The 6,554-nt window shown below is 43.9% G+C and overlaps 1 non-coding gene across 1 annotated transcript; it reads left to right on the plus strand.

Moving 5' to 3' along the window:
* The first annotated feature begins 1,486 nt into the window (after positions 1–1,486).
* On the plus strand, positions 1,487–3,871 carry LOC110080595 (uncharacterized). The gene is made up of 2 exons (XR_012087713.2): positions 1,487–1,576; positions 1,960–3,871. It is a non-coding gene; the product is annotated as an uncharacterized LOC110080595 (transcript).
* Positions 3,872–6,554: the final 2,683 nt, after the last annotated feature.

Here is a 6,554-nt window from a genome sequence, read left to right on the forward strand (position 1 = left end):
GGAGGCAGGGCTTTGAAGTGCTGAACACCTGTTCGGCTGTTAAACAAACCGGCACAAAATGCCAAACCAGCAATTCACACCCGTCTGTAGTACTGACGATACAAGTATTTTTCCCACTGTCGAGATGACCACAGCTTAAGCCAGTACCAGCTGTGACAGTGAAAGGACAACAGCAACAATGAACACAACAAACTATTTCCTCAGGGTTCTGCAAAACATCTCAAAAGGTGTTTTGTTTATGTTTGTGTATTTCACTAGTTTTGTGTGGGGCAGTCGTGTGTGTGCATTATAGATGTTATGCACATGCATTATAGATGTTATAGAATTCTGAGTGCAACTAAAATGACAAACTTTTTTCCTTAGGGCCAGGTTGATGTGAATTATTTCATTTTAACAAACTCTGGCGGTGATGTATATTCCTCACATTACTTGCACTCCTTAAGGGTCAGCTCCGTGTGCAGAAGTAGTTCTTCTTGAACCGAGCCCTCCTCATGGGCTAGTCCTGTCCCTCTGGGACAGTCCATACCACAGCCCTGATGGAGAGGGCTTAGCGAATACAAGCTGCTCTTCCTCACTCTGCCTGCTGCTGCTCTCGCTCAAAGGCAGTGGGAAGGAAAAAGCAAGGAAGTGGAGAAGCAAGGTTGGGGGCTTTTCAGACTGGCAGAGGGGGCATTAAATGACAGATGCTGACACAGGACACAACTGAAACACTCGGCTTAGCTTATTTCACAACATGGGGGGGAGTTGAATATGCTCCTAAAGTCTAAAGGTCAAAACATCTAATTGGACAGGGATAGAGAAGGTGGAAAGTGTACCTTTTTGGCCTACGGAGGACATTGCAACATTGACTGATCCTGTTGCTCAGCATAGCATGTCATACTAGAGCAGGCACATTGAATCAGGCTGAAATCCTGCTACTTACAGTTGTAAACCACAACTAGAGTAAGCCTATTTTAATCAAGAGCACTTGCAGAAGAGTTGACTCACCAAATCCCTATTGATTAGATGGGTCTGCTCTAGTAAGACCTGCTGCACTAAGCAACAGAATTTAAGCCATTGTCTTTCAAACAATGCAACAACTGGGAAGGTGGCTAATATTTATCATGTCGTGGATAATGTTGTTCCTTCTTTGTATTTTTACGGGGCTGGCTAAAATGCTTCCTTCGGGTATTTTGAGGCAATTTCCACTCCACATTTACGCAGTTTTATTATTTTTAGGTAATTACTCCTCTGCCAAAAGGAACTAAAAAAGAAATGAAACAAGCATGAGCAATTTTCTGAAGAACAATACAAGCTATAATTTTTTCTTGCATACCTTTAATGGGCATCATTTACAGGAGGGTGCAATGTAGTGCTGTAAACTAGTTCTAAGAAGCAATCTTGTAAGCTCTGCTTAACCTTTGGTGTTCCGTGACTGCTGCATGAAATGGCACAGGTGTCTCCTGGGATAAAAAGACTTAATGCCTTTTAAGCTCTTCTGGGGAGGCCCTTCCCAAGCTCATTTGAGGGGGACACAAGACAGAGCCTTCTCAGTGGTTGCTCCCAGTCTTTGGAATGCATTGCCCTGAGAAGCCAGGTTGTCCCCCCTCTCTCTTGTTCTTCCACCATCACACAAACCTTTCTTTGCAGGCAGATTTTTAAGCAATAAGTGGAGATCTCGTGAATACTATATTTACTGAATTTAGATTTTTTAAAAAAATATTTTAAAATTGTTTTTAATCTTGATTTTTTTAAAAAATTACTATGTTTAATTGTTTTTACATTTGATGTTCATCTAGTCTTGTTAAATCTGTCATTTTATCTGTTGTAAGCCACCTCGAGTCCCCTACGGGGGAAAACGGTGGCATATAAATGGTATAAATCACAATAATAAATAATAAAAAGGTTTACCACATGGTCCCACAAAGTCCATAGGAGAAACGGTTGACTATGTCTCTTCCTTTTTTTTTTTTCTTACAGAAGTGCTAAACTTATCCATGGGATAAATCAAGAGTCAGTTCTACATTTCTGCCAGTGAAATAATTGACTTCAACATAAACACTCGGTTGCTAAAAGAACCTAAATTTATGACAATTCCACAGCACGGAGAGAAGCAGAAACTGAAAACAAAAGGAATTGCAGGCAGCATCACAAATAATTCAAAAGGCGGAGATAAACATTTACTACAGAAGCAGCGCTGACTCCATTCTGTCCTCATGTGAAATGCATGAGAAGAAAAACTTCTAGACTGTCGCTTCAAGAGAGTCTTGCTTAGACGGATGTTGTGACAATTTTTTGAAACTGCTTCAGATTAAATGGACCATCTGTTGTTGTTGTTTTAAATGATCAGATAAGTTAAATACACTGGCCTTTTCCTCACTGTGGAAGTAAGTTTCAACTGCCCATCTCATCAGCTCCAGTACTTAGAATGGGAAGAGGACGCCATTTTGTCCTTTGCCTCCGGCAACAAGATTCTTGATCCAACCTTGGCTAGAAGTGATAAACGCTCTGTTAATTGTCACTTGTTCAGATTTGTGTTTCTTTTACAGGTGCTGACATTCAGACCAGCTGGAAGGAGTTTAGGAACTATAGCATTTGTTAGGGATATGGGGGGAAACCAAATAGGTAAAACCTTTCCCAGCCTAACATACTAGGAAAAGCATTCGTTTAAATCGCTATTTCAACCCCACTAGTTTGAATGGTCTTTAGATCGTGAGTTTTATCATTAACAACAGCAATATCAGTTTAAAAAAATTTAAATCATTGGTTTCAACTTCAGCTCATTGCCTTGACAGTGTGAACAGGAGAATATGTGTGTGTGTGAGACAATCTTATACTATGTGGTGCTTTGCCTGGTATTTCATCCGACAGACTTTACTGGGAGAAAATGTCAGCAGGAAAGAAATACTTGTTTTCATCTTCACAATTAAACTTGGAAAGGGCTTTGTAAGTATTTCAATATGTGCAGGCTCACTTGGTTCTGTTCTTGGTGGGAAAAATGCATTTCTGGCAGATATTAGCAGAAAAAAAGCACTAGTCAGACTGTCAGTCAGTTCTTGGTGAGTGGATGGTCGGCCTGGAATTCTTTGCCAATCACACCGTGTTGATGCTGGGCAAGGAGGTGTCTGTTCCTCCATTAATGAATCAGTCAATCAGGCCTGACTGATGCTTCTATTCAAAAAAAGATTTGCAAATTTATTTGGAGGCTGCCCTCCTATTTTTGGAAAGGGAGAAACTACTTTTTAACTAATATGGTTCTGGGTTTTTTTGGGGGGGGGTGTTGTTTTTTTAGACAGGGAAACACAACTGAGAAATCTGGGAAGGCAAAAAAAGTTTTTAATTTTTTTAAAAAATATTTGATGTAGATGCATCAGCGCTGAACTTAAAACATGGGGGGGGATCCACTTCCCCAGCCCTGTACTGCCCAGGGGAAGTGATTAATTTGCCAATATTCTTATTAAGCCACTTCACAATATTGGGTTTGGAATGGTCAAGCTTGATTAGAATGATCTACTCAAGCTTGACAAGTCACAGGAGCTCCCTGCAGCTAGTGTAGCCATACACTATGTTGCTTGCTGCTAAAAGCACAGAAGGAAAGGCTATGAACAAACAGGAAACCTGTGGAACAACTTTGTAAAGTCACCTCTCTCTCTCTCTCTCTCTCTCTCTCTCTCTCTCTCTCTCTCTCTCTCTCTTTTTTTTCTTTTTTTTTTACTGGTCTTATTCTTAGGCTTTTAAGCAACCCTACAAAAACGTATTTACAGTATTTATGTATTTCTTAGATTTCTACAGTGCCTTGTTAGCAATGCACTACTCTGAGCAGTTTACAACATGATAAAAAAAAAGACTCAACAAACCATAAGATTCAAATAAAAACAAGCAATGAAACAAACACTACAAGAGGTGTAATTTGCAGATAGAAAGTGGAACACAAGGCATAAAATCAGGCAGGTTTGCAATGCAAGACCTATTTGAAAAGCAATGTTTTCAGGAGCCTTTTAAAAACTGGAAGGGAGGAAGGGGGAGTTGATTCACTGGGAGTTGATTCCAAAGTGTTGGTGCCATCATGAAGAAGGCCTTTCCTCTCATGGATGATTTCCTGGCCTCCTTTGGAGTGGCCACCCAGAAGAGCATTACCTGTGAGGACATAGTGGAGTGGTAGATGACTTTGGAAAAAGGTGCTCTGACAAGTATCATGGTTGCAAATCATGAGGGCTTTGTACATGATCATTGGAAGAACCTTGAATCCGACCTGGGATACAAGACGTAGCCAGTGCAGACAAGCCAGAACTGGGGATATGTGATCAAATGTGCTTATACCAGCTACCAGTCTGGCTGCAGCATTCTGGACCGGCTGCAGTCTCTGGGTCAGCCTCAAGAGAAGCCCCACAGAAACAGCATTTTAGTAGTCAATCCAGGAGGTGACCAGTGCATGCACCAGCATCCTGGAGGCTCCCTTGACTTGGCATGGGTGGAGTTGGGCAATATGTATCAGCTGATTTAAGGCAGTTCTGGAGATGGCAGCAATCTGTGAGTCCCAAGACAGATCCAGAAGCATGTCCAAGTTGTGGACATGGTCCCTAAATGGGAGGACAACAATCTAAGGGTAACGCCCCCAACCTATACAAGAGCACCCCCCAGGAGTAGAATCTCCATCTTGTCCAGATTCAGTTTGAGCCTGTTGGCCCTGGTCCATTCTAAAAGTGAAGCCAGGCATTGCTCAAGTATTTGGATGACATCCACTGCAGAGGTGGTAAAGGAGAGATACAGTTGTGTATCATCAGTGTATTTATGATACATTACTCCAGATCTCATGATGACCTTCCCCAATGGCTTTATATAGATATTAAAGATCATTGGGGATATTGAGCCCCACAATTGATGGTCCAGGAGCTGAAAATTTATCCCCAAGCTGAACTCTCTGGACATGACCCTCCAGGAAGGACCAAAGCCAGCTCATTGCCAATCCCCCCAAATCCCCACCCCTGAGAGCCTGTCCAGGAGGATACTCTGATCGACAGTATCAAAAGCTGCTGAGAGATCCAGGAGCACCAACAGGATAGATCCTCCCCTGTCTGCCTCCCTTAAAGGGTCACAGTGTAGTGCAACCAGTGTTGTCTTGTTATCTCACTGTGGCCTGGATCTAGACTGGAATGGATCAAAATGGTTCTCCTCTCCCAAGTAAGTCTGGAGCGGCCCTGCCACCCCCTGCCTGATCACCTTGCCTGTAAAGGGCATGTTGGCGATGGGTCTAAAGTTGCTGAGATTATCCATCGCCAGATGTGGTCATTTAACAGTAGACCAGATGATGGTTTCTCTCACACGAGAGGGAAGGGATGCCTCCCTCAGTGAGGCGTTCACAGTATTTGCAGACCAGTTGACCATGACCCCATGGGCAACTTTTATTAACCATGCAGGGCAAGGGGCGAGTGAAGAAGTCGTAGGTCTACAGCTAAGCAGTGCCCTGGAAACCTCCTCTGATGCAATTAAAACCTGAATGCTGAGGTTTTAGTTTAGAAAAAACAACTGCTCCTGCACTGCAAGAGTTAAATGCTTGGTTGTTGTTGTTTTTTTCCTATGGGTGGTAGTAACAAATAAATACTTACTGGTCCTCCACTCCCCCAGTGGGCTAGACTGGTCATGGTCATCATTGCACCCCTCTGCTGGACCACTGCACCAGCAAAGGGGAGTGCCGAAATCCGGGATAGGAGGATGGGTAAGTATTTCTCTATGGTGACTTATGGCCTGTGTGCCCACAGAGATGGCTCTGTGTGCCAGCTGTGGCATGCGTGCCATAGGTTCACCATCATTGATCTAGGCTTTGGCAGGGTCGCCAGCCAGATCAGCTGGATGCCTTCCCTAGGCCTCCCAGAGCCCATCAGACCAAGAAGCCTCCGAGGGCAGACATCAACAGGTTGAATCGGAAGAGGAGGTGATCTGTCCATGACTGTGGGAGGGAACTCATGTTCCACATTCTCAAATCATTCTCTACTTGTGCAGACAAGAATCCAAGGTCCCGAGTGTGACCCACTTTATGTGTGGGGCTGATGACATGCTGGGATAGGCTCATGGCGGTCATGGATTCCATGAGCTCTAGGGCTAGACGTGACAGTTTGGGTTCAGCATGAATGATGAATTCTCTGGCTATCAATAGTCTCAGAGACATCAACTCTGAAGCCAAAATTAACTCGGCCGCAGTCCCAGCAGGGGGAGTTCTGGGTCACGGGGAGAGCAATACTCCAGCACTACACCAAATCTATCCCTAAAGCTGCACCATCAGGTGTAAACACTCTAGGCCCAGGCTCAAAAGCACGGTGGTCCTCTATGGGCAGAGTCCCTGTGGACTACCGCAACCCACCCCCACCCCGCCTCTCCGGCCTGCCTTGTTGCTGAATGGGAGAGAGCAACCCCTCCCTCATTGACCACCCAGTTTTCCATTATACAAGCCAGATCTGTTCTCTCATCAATGGTGAGGTCATGAATGAGATGGGATATGTTATATAAGCAGACCTGGCACTTATCAGCAAGAAGGTCAGATCAGAGGATCAGCAGAGCTGGTTACCACATTCTTCTCC

Source organism: Pogona vitticeps, chromosome 1 (genome assembly GCF_051106095.1).
Source record: "Pogona vitticeps strain Pit_001003342236 chromosome 1, PviZW2.1, whole genome shotgun sequence".
Taxonomy (NCBI): Eukaryota; Metazoa; Chordata; class Lepidosauria; order Squamata; family Agamidae; genus Pogona; species Pogona vitticeps.